Raw genomic sequence first — 14,240 nt, 5'->3', positions numbered from 1 at the left:
AGTATCAGGGAATAGTAGATTGTGACATAGATTGTTACAAAGAAACTGATGAAAGAGCATTGAAGGCCAATAGCAGAAGCATGTTCTCTGCTTTGAGCATTAGCCTACACTGTGGCCTCTGTCCGGAGTCCTAGAGCAGTCGTGTTAGGTGGTGCCTGCAGCAGGCATGTTTTGGTGCTTGTTCTTCTCACTCACATGCTCTTCTCTGTGATCCGCCCATTCCTTGGGTCCCATAGCCATGCTTATGTTGTGTCACCTTCATCTTTTCTTCCTTTCTCCTTCCCTTCCTCTCTCTCTTTATTCTTTCCTCCATCTTTCCCCCTCAACACTGGATTGCAACCAGAGTGGACATGTCATACACATTGTTGGCTGGCCATTAACCAACTGGAGTGTGTCTCCCTTTTGATTTCTCTAGAAAATTTGAAGAGACACAACAACTGTATTGAAGCACTGTTTGTTGAATGAATAAATAATCACCCCTCAACTTGATTCATAGGAACCAAAGTTGAAGTACATTTTTGGAGCCTTCAGAATAATGCTCTTATCTTTATTATTACCATTATAAAATTTTCCTTTATCAAGTATATTAAGATTATATCTTAAAAATGATGTTGAATGTAACTATATTATTCAGTATCATAAGTAGCAAAAATGCATTAGTTCCTCCCACCAGGTCAATATAGGCACTGATGTATTTAAAAGCAGACATTTGTGTTCCAATTTGGCATAGATCAAAGACATGTTAGGTAATGTAAAATTAAGTTAAAATGATTTGAATTTAATTTTGGACTATAATATGTGCTTTTTAAATGGGACTTGAAGGAAAGAATTGCGCTCTTATTTGTGATAGCTGTAATGAAATTGTATTGTAGATTTCTGTTTCAGAGTTAAAGGAAAAAAATTTGTTGAGAGGGGATGTAGCAGAATGTAATAGTTAGCTATTGCCAAAATCTGCTGCATAACAAAACATTCCAAAGCTCAGTGGCTTAAAACAATAATTATTTGCATGGATCTGAAGGTTGGCTAAGGGGGTTTGATCTGGGCTGGGCTAAACTAGAGTGACCTGGCTCTTCTCCACACGTCTCTCATCCTTCTCCTGGGACTAGCAATGTAGTCCAGGTATGTTCTGCTCACGGTGATGACAGAGGTACAGAGAGCAGGTGAACATGTATAACGTCTCTTGAGACCAAGCTTCCAAATGGACACATTGTCACTTCTGCCTCATTCTATTGGCCAAAGCAAGTCTTAAGGCCATATCCAAAGGCAAGAGGAGGGGAAGTATGCCACAACACGGTGAGAGGGCACTGCATGGTTTTATGGAAAAGGCTGTGTATACAAGGAGGGATGAATAAGATGGGACAGTGATATAATCTATACAGAGAAACTACCTAGTTATTCACCAAACTGTTTCCTCTTCTTCCTGGGGCCCACAATTACACCATATGTCCTTGCCCAGCATGCAGTAATGTCTGGCTGTATGACCAGGTTCTTGCCAATGGAATGTGAGCAGAAATGACTTGCCTCATACAAATTTCTAATCAGAACTCCGTGTTATTTCCCATCTTTTTGGTTTGATGCAGACAAACTAGGAGAATTTGAAAGTTGCGTATTAAAGAGAGTCGGAAGCACAGGATGAAGGAGGTTGTCTCCAATGAGTGACTCCCATTTGGACTTTATTTGAGAGGGAAATAAACTTTTACTGTGTTGGAGCCATTACTCATTTTGGGGCTTGTTTGTTACAGCAGCTAGAATTGCCTTAAATGATGCCTGTGATATATAGAGAGAAAGGCCCTAACGGTGCCTGCAGAGCTCCTGGAGAGCACTTCGAGACACACGAAGTCTTGTTAGATTTAACTTCAATTCCTTCAGGGGCGGCTTCTCCAGATATGCCTAAACCAGGGAGAAAATACCTGGATTATACTGAGGTTGGAGAGAGATTCTCCCTGGTCTCCAGGGCGGGACTGAGCAGAAGTGACTCTTTAGTGATCAGAACAAGGCCCTGCAAACAGACCAGGGATGGAAATGTCTTTCGGCTTCAGTTAGGCCTTTTATCGCACCATTCTCTTCTTTATTCCATTGGATTCTTTCAGGGGAACAAATAGGGGAAAGTACTAGGAGAGGTAGGCTTGGAGGTGTGGTTTTCATCTGGCTGCATGAGCTAAGGCTTGTCAGACGGTGCCCTTGGCCAAGGCCTAACACACTCCTGGTAAACAGCAGGTATGCTCTCATTTAGAACCCAGAATGTCTATTTTCTTTTAGAGTTTAGTTTCAGGAGTGTAATCCATTACAAGTTTTAAAACATTATCCTTTTGGGCATGTGATCTTCAACAGTCATAAAAAGGCTGTTTAACAAAATTTGGAACAAGTTGCCTTATGAAGAAGCATCCTGAATTTACAAGAGATAATACCATCCTACCCCATCCATCCTGTAATTTTCCCTCCTACCTCCTAACGTTAGGAAGTGCTACTTGCCTCTAAACTCTCTTTTAGCTTTTTTTCTCTGTTTAGTAACAATGAGAACCGATCCATTACACCAAGAAACCTGGGGGTAAACATTTGGAAATCACCTCATTTTACGAGTTAGAGAGAATCGCCTAACCATCTAGTTTACTAGCTAGTCACCAATGCCTCCTTGGCCTTCAGGAGATAGTGAAGAAAAAGAGATTAGTATTAAAGATGAACATAGCTTCATCCTAGGCACAGTAGCAATTAGAATTTTTATCTCTAGATCATCTAGGTTATTATTATATTTCCCCTTTTTCGCTCTCTCTGTCCAGGAATCCCTCAATTCTGGGTGGATTTTTTTCCTACAGTTAATAATAATAGTTAACATTTATTGAGCACCCACTGGGTTTCAGGCATTTAACGTACACTTGATCATTTAATCCTCAGAAAAATCCTATGAGATAGATGCTGTAATTCCATTTTATAGATAAGGAAACTGAGGCACACCTGGTAAGAGATTGGGCTGTGGTTTGAATCCAGATGGTATGACTCCTCCTGCGCTAATGGTCTAGTGGTCACGAGTTGGTGTTCTTACTGTGCAGCCCAGGTTTGTTTCCTGGTCAGGGAACCACACCACCCGTCTGTCGATTGTCACACTGTGGCAGCTGCCTGTTGCTGTGATGCTGAAAACTATGCCACGGGTATTTCAAACACCAGCAGGGTCCCCCGTGGTGGACAGATTTCAGTGGAGCTTCCAGATTAGGAAGAAGGACCTGGCCACCCACTTCTGAAAAAATTGGCCGTGAAAACCCTGTGAACGGCAGCGGACCATTGTCTGAGATAGTGCGGGAAGGTGAGAGGATGACCGGCAGGGTTAAGCTCTGCTGTGCACAGGGTCGCTGGGAGTCGGAATTGACTTGATGGCACTAACAACAACAACAAAGTCTGACTCCACTCCACTCTTCTCTACCATTTGCTATTCTGTGTGTGACTAGCTAAGTCATAGGATTCTCAAGATAGATTAGTCTTTTGCTGTACAAGGAGAATTAACTCTCTTGAGAATCTCCAATAACTTTGTCTTGGTTAATTTGATGGTGGCAGGTAGACGAGGATGGCCACTTTTTAAGGCCTCATCCCTTTTCCATGTAATAAATGCTGCTTAGTATTAACAGTGGACACAAATATTTTAAAGTTCTTTAGGCCCATGGAAAGCTGGATTTTTTTTTTTTTTTGTGAGGAAGATTGGCCCTGAGCTAACATCTGTGCCCATCTTCTTCTATTTCATGTGGGATGCCACCATAGCATGGCTTGATGAGCGGCTCTAGGTCCGTGCCTGGGATCCGAACCCATGACCCTGGCTGCCCAAGTGGAGCATGCGCACTTATCCACTACGCCACTGGGCCGGCTCCAGGATCCTTTTATTATCCAACTGTACATAGCCTCAGAGGTTACAGCAGTTACGTGTTGATATCAGGTGTTTTCAATCTACATGCAAGGCGAACAGGGCTAGTACTCAGTGAGAATCCACCAGAACACTGGCTACACTCCTTAAAATCGTGACATACGATAGGTAAATAGCCACTGCCCCAACCCTCCAACGCCCCCAACCCAGACCCCGCCTTGAGATTTCCATCTCCTCGTATCATTCAGCACCTGAAGGGTTAGTGTCTGGCATAGCAGGGGGCTTCCTGGCCTCTGCTCCTGCTCTGCTGTGGGCTTCCATTAATTCACCAATACAGTGGAAAAAACAGTATCTGCTCTCCCTTTGTCTCTGGGCTGAGGGGAAGATCACAGGAAAGACAATGACTGAAAACCTGCCTTACAAACTGAGAAATACAAACACGAGGGGTTGTCACCATCTGGCTGAATTTCATTCTCACCTAGGCAGGGGATGGGAGGGAGGGAGGGGTGCAATGAATGACCTCTGGGTGCTGCTAGTGTTCCTCAAAGAATGGCTAGGAGTTGGCAATTCTTTTCACAAGTGGAATTAGGTGTTAGATGTTTTTGTGAAGTTACTAATGCTTTATATTTTAAGTTCTTGTAGAGAATATGATTTTTTACTTTAGTTCCTTTCTCTTCTTTTTTCTCCAGATTACATTCTCATTTTTCATATTCACTCATTTTTAAATTTATATATATCTATATATAGTTTTTTTTTTTTTTTTTTTGCTGAGGAAGATTTGCCCTGAGCTAACATCTGTTGCCAAACTTCTTCTTTTTTGCTTGAGGAAGGTTGACCCTGAGCTAACACCTGTGCCAATCTTCTTCTGTTTTGTATGTGGCTCCCTGCCACAGCACAGCTGCTGATGAGTGGTGTAGGTCTGTGCCCAGGAACTGAACCCAGTCTGCTGAAGCAGAACGTGCTGAACTTAACCACTAGGCCACGGGGCCAGTCCTGATTCACTCATTCTTAAGTGTAATCAGAGTGTGTGCCAGAAAGTTAACATCATGTGGGTAGGAAATTGAAGGTTAAAATACTTTTTTTTGTTTCTTAATTATACATCGAGAAAATATAAAAATGAAACAGCAGATATAAAATATATTTACAAATTCAGTTTACATCCTCAAACTTACCACTATGCTATTTATTCATTTTTAAATTCATGTTTCGATCACTTTCCTTCCTGTAGCATAGACGTTTATTTTGTTTACAAACATATTTTAGTTATTTAATTATGTTCTTTGTTAACGTTATTAACACCTTGTCACTTTGCTTGAAGTTTCACAATTTTTAAACAACGATGATATTCTTTTGAGGTTGGACGTTTCCTTTCTGTGAAATCTTTTTTCTTCTCTAAACGGCTTTATTGAGATAAATTCGCATATCACACAATTTACCCATTTAGAGTATACAATTCAGTGGTTTCTATTACATTCACAGAATTGTGCAATCCTCACCAAAGCCAATTTCAGAACATTCTCATCATCTCCAAAAGAACCTCATATCCTCTAGCAATGACTCCCTGTTTCTCCCCACCCTGTCTCTCCCACCCCTACCCCAGTCCCAGGCAGCCCCTGATCTACTTTCCGTCTATAGATTCCCTATTCGGGATATTTTGCGTAAATGGAATTATATACTATGTACTCTTTTGTGAATGGCTTCTTTCACTTGACATGATGTCTTTAAGGTTTCTGTGATATCTTTCTGATAAGAGATGTATTGTCTTGAGATAGCTCCTGTATTTCATTGCTCTTTACTTGTTTCTATATGTTGCCCCCCAAATACGCCGTAACTATTTAGGGACTGCTCTGACTTCTGTGATTTTGTATGCCCAGAACAACACTGCCTTCTGCTGGCAAATGATCCTGTCAATCATGGTCTGGGGGAACACCTGAAGGGGTCTTCACTTAGGCCCTTCCCCACCAGTGTTCAGTCTGGGGATGGATACCTGGGATTTTAGAACTGGGGATGGACACCTGGGGTCCCACGCCCTCTCTAGAGATGGAGACGAGGTGGTCCTGTCTGCTGCTGTGTGGAAGAAGGTGATACGCGGTAGAAGAGGATGAAGCCCACACAAAGAGAAGAGCCATTGGGACACCTGGCAGCATTCACATTTCTGACTCCATTTATCTCCGAGCCCCAGCTTCATGCTGGCCTTCCTGTGTTGTCTGTAAGGCACACTATTATACATTCCAACATATTCTGCAGCAGGTCTTTAGATATGGGAGTGATCACTGTATCTAAAGCATCTTGGGAGGGTTCAAAAGCATGGTCAGCTGCTTCTGGGGGCATCATTTTAATAGACAATCGTGACCCAGTTTAATTAATATTAATATTTAACACCCTAGATATTTTACACCAGCTGAAGATGTCTTCCATAACAAAATTCAAGTTCTCAATTTATAGTAATGATATATCCCCAAATTTTGTAAGTATTTTTTTGATCATTAAAAAGTGCATTACAAAGCTCACGCCTATATAGAACACAATAAGATTTCTTCCTCCACTTTTCACTGGTTTGAATGAATAAATGTTCTTTCTCATTCAGACTTGCTTAGTGTCATGAAATAAGTAATTGGAAATAGAAGACAAGAAGAAATCTCAGGCATGCAGGACACTTTTCTACTTTAAATGTGCATTTTAACATTTTGTGCATGCACTGAGTACTTAAAAAAACCCAAATGCAGAGCTAATCTATTATCACTTTGTAACATAACATCTATTTTCTGTTTAAAGAAAAAGTTTGAGTCTTGACACCTTAAAACTTATGAGACTATAAATATTCTTGTTCATTCAGGTGCTTACAGAAGACAGACTCTGAGAAAAATCCTGAGCCTTTGCTTCTCTTTTTCTGCATGGGTGTGTGTTGCAGAAATGAAGTCTTGGCATTTATAATAATTGTGCATGTTTGGTGGAAATTCCTGGCTTTTGGCATTTTTTAATGCTGCTTTCTTCCTCCTCAGTGTCCTATTTTACTACTTTGGCAGTAAACGTTTGTCGCACAGAAAGCTTAACATCAATTTATTTTTTACTTTCTTATGAAATGGCTGTTTGGGCAAAGATCCGAATGACACAGAGAAGAGAAAGAAAAATAGAGATCCAGGGAAGGGGGTTGGGGAAGAGGAGAATATGATGGGTCAAGAAGAGGGGGTGGGTTCTGAACCAGATTGCTGACAAGCCAGTGAGTGCGTTCCTTGGGGCAGGCACAAGAGGCAGGCAGTGCAGGTCCCAGCAGGGAGAGGTTCTGGATCCGGAAGGTGAGCCGAGCAGCCATGGTGAGCAGCAGGCCCTGTCACTGGGCACTGAGTCTACACCAGGAGTCGGATCCAATCTTATGAGTTTGTCGTCAGATAGAAAGGGCAGGGCTTCACAGGCATGTGCAAGGTTTCTCATTCAGGTAGAAGATGAGGATCCAGGCGGACTTACTGCGATGAGAGAAGACTCAAGGCTAGGTGGATCCAGGGTGCAAACCTGGGAAGACTCTCTGAGCCACACTTATTACCCCGATAGGGACTGTTCAAGCCGTCTTACTTGGGGCACTACTGAAGGGTGGTGGACGCAGAGCTAGCTGGCCTCTGAGCTCCAAATTTGGCTTTAATCACAAAAATTACTTTTATCTGGCTTTTGTACAAGTGTCCAGGGGGTTGGGGATGGGGGTGGGGATTGTATAAGATTTAAAAGAAAAAGCATTCTGCGGCGAAAACATTCAAAAGTCAAAAATCTTCCCTCGGAAGATATTTCTTCAGCCTGACGTTACAAGGAGGACAAAAGCTGCTCTGGTGGGAGCCGAGTTTGTCCTTGTGTCTGAGAATGGATAGGCTTCCTCCATCTTTCAAGGCAGTCATTTTGGCTTTGGCTGTCACTGGTTACTAATGTCATGGGGAGCCATGGAAGAGGTACAAGGACGAAATGCTTTCTCGGAGGAGAAAGGCAAGATAATAGGAAGTGATATAAGGACGGATCACCGATGGATAAATGCTCTTCAAGGAAAGGCCACAATGATGTCATTTGGTTATTAGCCCAATGGCAGTGAGAGGCGAAGTGTCATATGGGGCAAGTAAGCAAGTTTGAGTCCTGCATGTCGTCTAACAGATGTTTGGGTCCAAGAGGGTGGTTATTTTATTTCACTTAGTTTTTGGTCAATAGGCCTTGCCAAGAGACTGGCCTATAAAACTGATTGAGCCCTGGGGATAGGGAAATGAATTTATTTTGACCTCATCCAAGAAACCAGACCCAAGTTTAATCAATAGCTTGATTCAAGTTATGTTTTCATCCTGTGTTGATGAACACTTGGTCTCTGGGTGGGGAGGAAAGAGGAGTCTTTGCAGCCCACTCTCTCAGCCTTCACGCCTTCACCTCTTACATGGGGTCCTGCAGGCCCAAACCGGCTTGAATGGAGTGTTACCCAATCACAGCACCACTGATTATACAATAAACTTTTGAAGATCACAGGCCTCCAGCTGGGGAACTCAGCATAAGAGTTGCTTGTGTGCGTCAAAAAATGTGTGTTCCTAGGTCTCACCTAAAATCCACTGAATAAGAATTTCTGGGGCTCAGGAATATGCATTTACACCAAGTCTCAGAATACTCTTGGGCACTCTAACCTTTGAGAACCATTGCTGTAAGGCCTGGAATGGCTCAGCCATGAAGCTTTAAATCCACATTGCCTTCCATTGTATTATTCTTGACTGAATAACAAAAACTCTACAAATTGTATCGCAGGGAAATTGTGCCTCAGATTTGCTGTACTGGTGGTGGGGGATGAGTCTTAGGGTAACACCAACCTGTGACCACTCACTGGGAAAAGAGAGAGGAGAAATCTCTAGACAAGGAAGAAAGATCAGAAATTGGGTGTGTACACGAGGGGATCCCCTATGAAGAGTTTAATTTTTAGTTCTTTTTCCCTTTGGACTCTTGGAATAGTGATATTTGGTATCTGGGTTTAATTATTCTCTGGTTAAATCCTGTGCTTCTGTGAAGTCTGTTACACACATACGTGGTGTTGTGGTGGAAATTCGGGGCAGAGTAGTAAAGGAAGTGTGGCTCCCTAGAACCACGCCCTGCAGAGGCAGCATGTCTGAGACAGCATTAGCTAAAGGCTGGAGCTCTCAGAAGTCCAGGCAGGGCCCCCGGGCAGTGAGCGGTGCCAACATGGCGGGGAGGAGAACTTGGCAAGGACAACAGTCGTCAATTGTCACTGTCCCTACTCCTGATCTTATTTTGTCTTTAACAAAACCAAACAGATTTTTTATCTCTACTATTTCTTACAATTGCTCTTGCCAAGGTCACCAATGCTATCGAAATGGCCAAATTCAGTGACAAATTCAAAAGGCTCCTCTTTGACCTGTCAATAGGCTTTTGATACAGTTGACTGTTGCTTCTTAAAAACCTCTTACCTCGACTTCCAGATCAGTGATACTGTAAAGGAAAAGTCCATCTTAATAATTAAAAGGTTATAAGGAGGAAAAAGTAAAGGACGATTCTGAAATTTGAGGCTTGGGAACTGGGAGGATAGAAGGATACTATTAAGAGAAACATGAAATCCATGTGCAGAAGCAAATTTGGGATGAAAACATTGACCTCAGTTTTGAAAAAATTGAGACTAAAGTGTTGCTATAATATTTCTCAGGAAGAGACTGACATGTGAGGTTGTAACTCAAGGGAAAAGTCAGGCATACTGAAGTAAACTTGGGCAATGTCTTTATCAAGACGACAACGGTAATGATGAGATTGTAGGGTGTGTATAGAGAGGAGAGTGTTGAAAGAGAAGAAGATGAAGGCAGATCATTGTGGAGTATTTTTAAGGAGGAAGAGGAGTCAGAATACAAGACAGTGACAGGAGTCCTTTTTAAGAAAATTATTTTATTGAGGTCATATTGCCTTCAACATTGTGAAAGTTTCAGGTGTACGTCCCTATATTTCAGTTTCTGTATAGACTACATCCTGTTCAACACCAAAAGTCTGGTTTCCATCCATCACCATACATATGTGCCCCTTTACCACTTTTGCCCTCCCTCCCCAGCCCCTTCATCTGTAGTAATCACCAGTCTGTTCTCCTTACCTATGTGTTTGGCTGTTTATCTTCCACATGTGAGTGGCATCATACGATATTTGTCTTTCTCTGACTTATTTCGCTTAGCATAATACCCTCAAGGTCCATCCATGTTGTCATAAATGTCACAATTTTGTCTTTTTTAGGGCCGAGTAATATTCCATCACATATATGGGGGTCTCTTAATAGCCCAGGGAGGAGAGAATTTTGAGGAGGAAGTGTTCAGCCCTGCTCTGAAGTTGCAGAGAGTCTGGTGTTTTGAAGAGCAATTTGGATTTTGGCAATTAATATTAAGCAATTTATGACATTTGAGAGTATAGTTTATATTGACTGGAGGAGGTAGGGTAGAACAAAATATCTGAAAATTGACCAGAGAATGAGGGATTATGAATGGAATCTCCTTTTTGAAGACGATCAACAGTAAAGGAAAGGGGAGGGGGCAGTAGAAAAGCTGGAAGGAGGGGTATTGTTTTAAATGCAAAAGCATGAGAAGCAGCCCGCCCACAGAGCTGAAGGCCCTGGGTCTCTGCATTGTGAGCATGGGAGCCGAAGCATTTTCTATGGTTATATTGTTCTTGTCGTTTTTATGGCAGCTAAAGGTATACAGACTATGTTAAATTAATGTTGGTTTTTTTAAGATATATACTTTTTCAATTAATTTAGAAATGCCAGTCTGGTATTTTTAATCAAATGAAATATTTAAGAAATGCATTTTCTCATCATGGCTTTACAGTACCAACTAATAGTAACATTTACAGTATTTGCTGAAACTTAAAATTTTGCAGATACTAGGTTATTATCAGTATTCCTTTAATAAAACTAGCATGCAAAATTTGAAGTTTTAACATTGATCTAAATTATGCATGGAATATATGTTGGTAGTATTTAAAAATTCATATAACTTCTTTGGAAAACAGGCTGTAAAACTTAGTAGATTTTCCATTTTATCAACTGGAATGCTTTATCTTTATTTTTCACTACACATTCCTGATTTTGTGTTCATTTAAGCTGTCAATTATTATTTTTTATTGTAAAGTACATTTTAGTATTTGGTTTTATTTTATTTTTGGTGCCTTTTCAAAATGGCACATGTTTAAAGTATTTTTCTTCCTTGATTAAAAACGTGTGCGTATTTAATCACACCAACTTTACCAGATGAAACTAAGCCATACTGTTTTTGAGCCAATTAAGAAAGCTGCACTTTTTAAAATGTAACATTTTGGAGTGATGGATACATGTGAAATGACTTACTGTATGTAGACTATGGGAAGAAACTGCCTTAAGTAATGCATGGGAAGTTTTGGCATTGTCTGAAAAGCAAGACTGAAGACAAATTGACTGGTAATGAGTTAAAAAAGAGAGAAGAAGAGAGTAGTTTTGTTTTAAAGCAAAAAAGCGCTAGAATGTGAAAGAAGATAGTAAAAGTAAATTTGGAGTATAAGTAAGCTGTAGAAGGCTTGAGGGGAACTGAAATTTATCTACCTGCAAATAATAAGCTTGAAAAGTAAAAAGGAAATGTACTGCAAATTTGACAGTCTTAGATGAATTTTGACGGATTTATTCATAGGGTGGAGAAGATGCTGGTGAATACTGTAAAATATTGTGTGGATGACACACAGAAAAAGTGAAATCAGTTTAATTTTTTCTGTTAAAATAACAGTGAGAGCATAGTCTTTAAAATGATCTTTAAAATGAGAGTGGACCAAAAGCCCCACGCCCTGGCTGATTTGTAATCGGTGAAACAGTCATGTACACGTTGAACATCAGGTGAAATATATTTGGCTGGTGGAAATGAAAATTGGAAGAGACTGTAAATAAATCACTCCAAATATATTCTCTGTATAAATGAATCATACAATGAAACAAACAAACAAAAAGTGCACACACAAAAATGGAGAAATCAGATTTGGAGTGTTAGATAGATGGGAAGGAACCAAGGGAGGGAAAGGATGAGGGAGGGGCGGAAGCAGGGTGTGCCTTGAGGCTCCCTGCTCTGAGAATGGAGAGATGGGAATGATAGCTACGTTCTGGGAGTTTGGGAGGAGAGAATTCAGAGAGTTCTGTTAGATGACCTCGACCTAGGCATATAGGAGGAGGTAAGACGGGTGTCTTACTGAGATGAGGGGAGAAGTTAGAGTGGAGGTTGAACAGAGGAAACAGGTTTGTATGAGTACAGTGGAATGTGTGGCAGGGAACCAGCAGGAAGCAATGTGAATATGGTTCAGTTGTTTCTCAAAAAGTGCTGGAGGAGAGGGGAGGACGTGAGGTCAGTGGTGTCAGCGGAGGGGTAATTTTTTTACCCTGAAAAAGTGCAGGCTCAGGTGGTGGGGGGCTCTCTGGAGCCCCTTCTCTCCCTTGTGCTCAGCATCGTTGTTTGCCTTTGACACCTCCAGGCACACACACTCGTGAGGATGGTTACACTCACAAGCAAGTAGCATCAGTCAGCACACCTGGGCTCTGAGATGATTTCAGCCTCTTGTTCCCTGATCCACTTCATCCCATTAAAAGCACCTTCTTGAGACACAGTTGACGTGATTTTGGCTTTACATGCTCCCTGCTACAAATTTACTCTGTGATCCTGGAAACAAAAAAAAAGAAGGAGAAAAAAAAAAGAAAGAAAAGAAGGAAGAAAGAAAAAGCAACCTCCATCCACGTGATCTTTGTCAGAAAATTGCAGTTATTACCATGCATGCTGGAGGCAGTGAGTGTTCTGTTATCTGGCTTAGGAGGAGGAGGGCTGAGGTCGCACGGAGCGGATGTAAGGGGACGGGAGCTAAGGGCAAAGGAGGTTTGTCTAACTCCAGTTTCCTTTTCCTGATGAAGTGATGACTTCTATGTAGTCATTTTTTCACAAAGTCACTGTGTCTTTAGGCCATGTTCGCAGATTTTGTCCCCATTGCCCCTCACCATATCTGTCTTTAGTCTTAACCACTGAAAGTTCTTCAGGCTCCAGGATGTAACTTCTACCTCAATTAATAGAATAGCTATTTTGTCTGGTCCTTGGTTTGCTTTAAGGAAATTAAGCAAATGTTTATGGAGAGGCTGTGGGCAGGCACTGGGTCTAGTGCTGTGGGCAAGACAGAGCTGAACAAGAAGCCACAATGTAGAGAGAGAGGCCAAGCCTGGTGAAGGTGGGGGGTGGGCAGGAGAGGAACAGCAGCGCTGTGCAAGGGCCTGAGAGATTGCTTCTGGCTGGGAGCGCTTGGGAACGGTTGAGCTGAGGGTGAATTTAGAACTAGGCTTGCAGGGTGTGAGGGACAAGGCAAGATTTTGAGCAGATGCTAGGGAGAAGCGGGCAGAGCCTTCGTGATGTAGGAAACAGGTGAGCAGAGGCATGGGGACGGGAAAGGGAGAGAGCCAGGGGCAGTCTGGGTGAGTAGAGCAGCACGAGGTGGGAGGCATGCAATGCTTGCTTGCTCTGCTCAAGAATTGGGATTTTCTTCTGTGAGACTTTCAAAGCCCTTGAAGGCTGCCTGTACTTCACTGCAAAAACTTTCTCATTTATCTGCCAATTTGCAGTTAAATCTGTGTTTCCCAGTTTCATCTGTTAGGCAGGAAAATCTGGAATTTCTCTGGCCGCCGCGATGCCGTTTTTGCATCCTGTGCTTTCTGCTAACCCCTTTTTATCCAGGTCCCGCTGTTTGCTTGGCTCTTCTTGGTTGCCTTCCAGCACTACCTACACACGGCAATTTCATTTGCTTTGCTGCTTTTGAGAGTTTGGGATCACAATTTTAAGTTTTAATAAGTTTTCTCAAGCCAGCCCTGGTGGTCTAGTGGTTAAGATTCAGTGCTCTCATCGTTGTGGCCCAGGTTCGTTTCTCAGTCAGGGAACCACACCACCCGTCTGTTGGTTGTCATACTGTGGTGGCTGATTGTTGCTGTGATGCTGAAAGCTATGCCATCGATATTTCAAGTATCAGCAGGGTTACACACAGCGGACTGGTTTCAGGGGAGGTTCTGGACTACAACAGACTAGGAAGAAGGACCTGGCCACCCACTTCTGAAAAGATTGGCCACGAAAACCCTATGACTAATACTGGAACACTGTCTGATATAGCCCCAGAAGGGGAGAGGATGACGCAAAAAAGACGGGGCAGGGTTCCATTCTGCTGTACACAGGGTCGTTAGGAGGCAGAATCAACGCCACAGCACTAACAACAACAGTTTTCTCACTTTTCCGTGGCTTTCTTTTAAAAGAAAAAATATATAGGGGCCGGCCTGGTGGCGTTGCAGTTAAGTTCAAGCACTCCACTTTGGTGGCCTGGGCTGGTTTTGATCCTGGGTGTGGACCTACACATCACT

The sequence above is a fragment of the Equus quagga genome, chromosome 9 (genome assembly GCF_021613505.1).
Source record: "Equus quagga isolate Etosha38 chromosome 9, UCLA_HA_Equagga_1.0, whole genome shotgun sequence".
Taxonomy (NCBI): domain Eukaryota; kingdom Metazoa; phylum Chordata; class Mammalia; order Perissodactyla; family Equidae; genus Equus; species Equus quagga.
The sequence above is the reverse complement of the archived record's forward strand: the minus strand, read 5'-3'. Positions refer to the sequence as shown.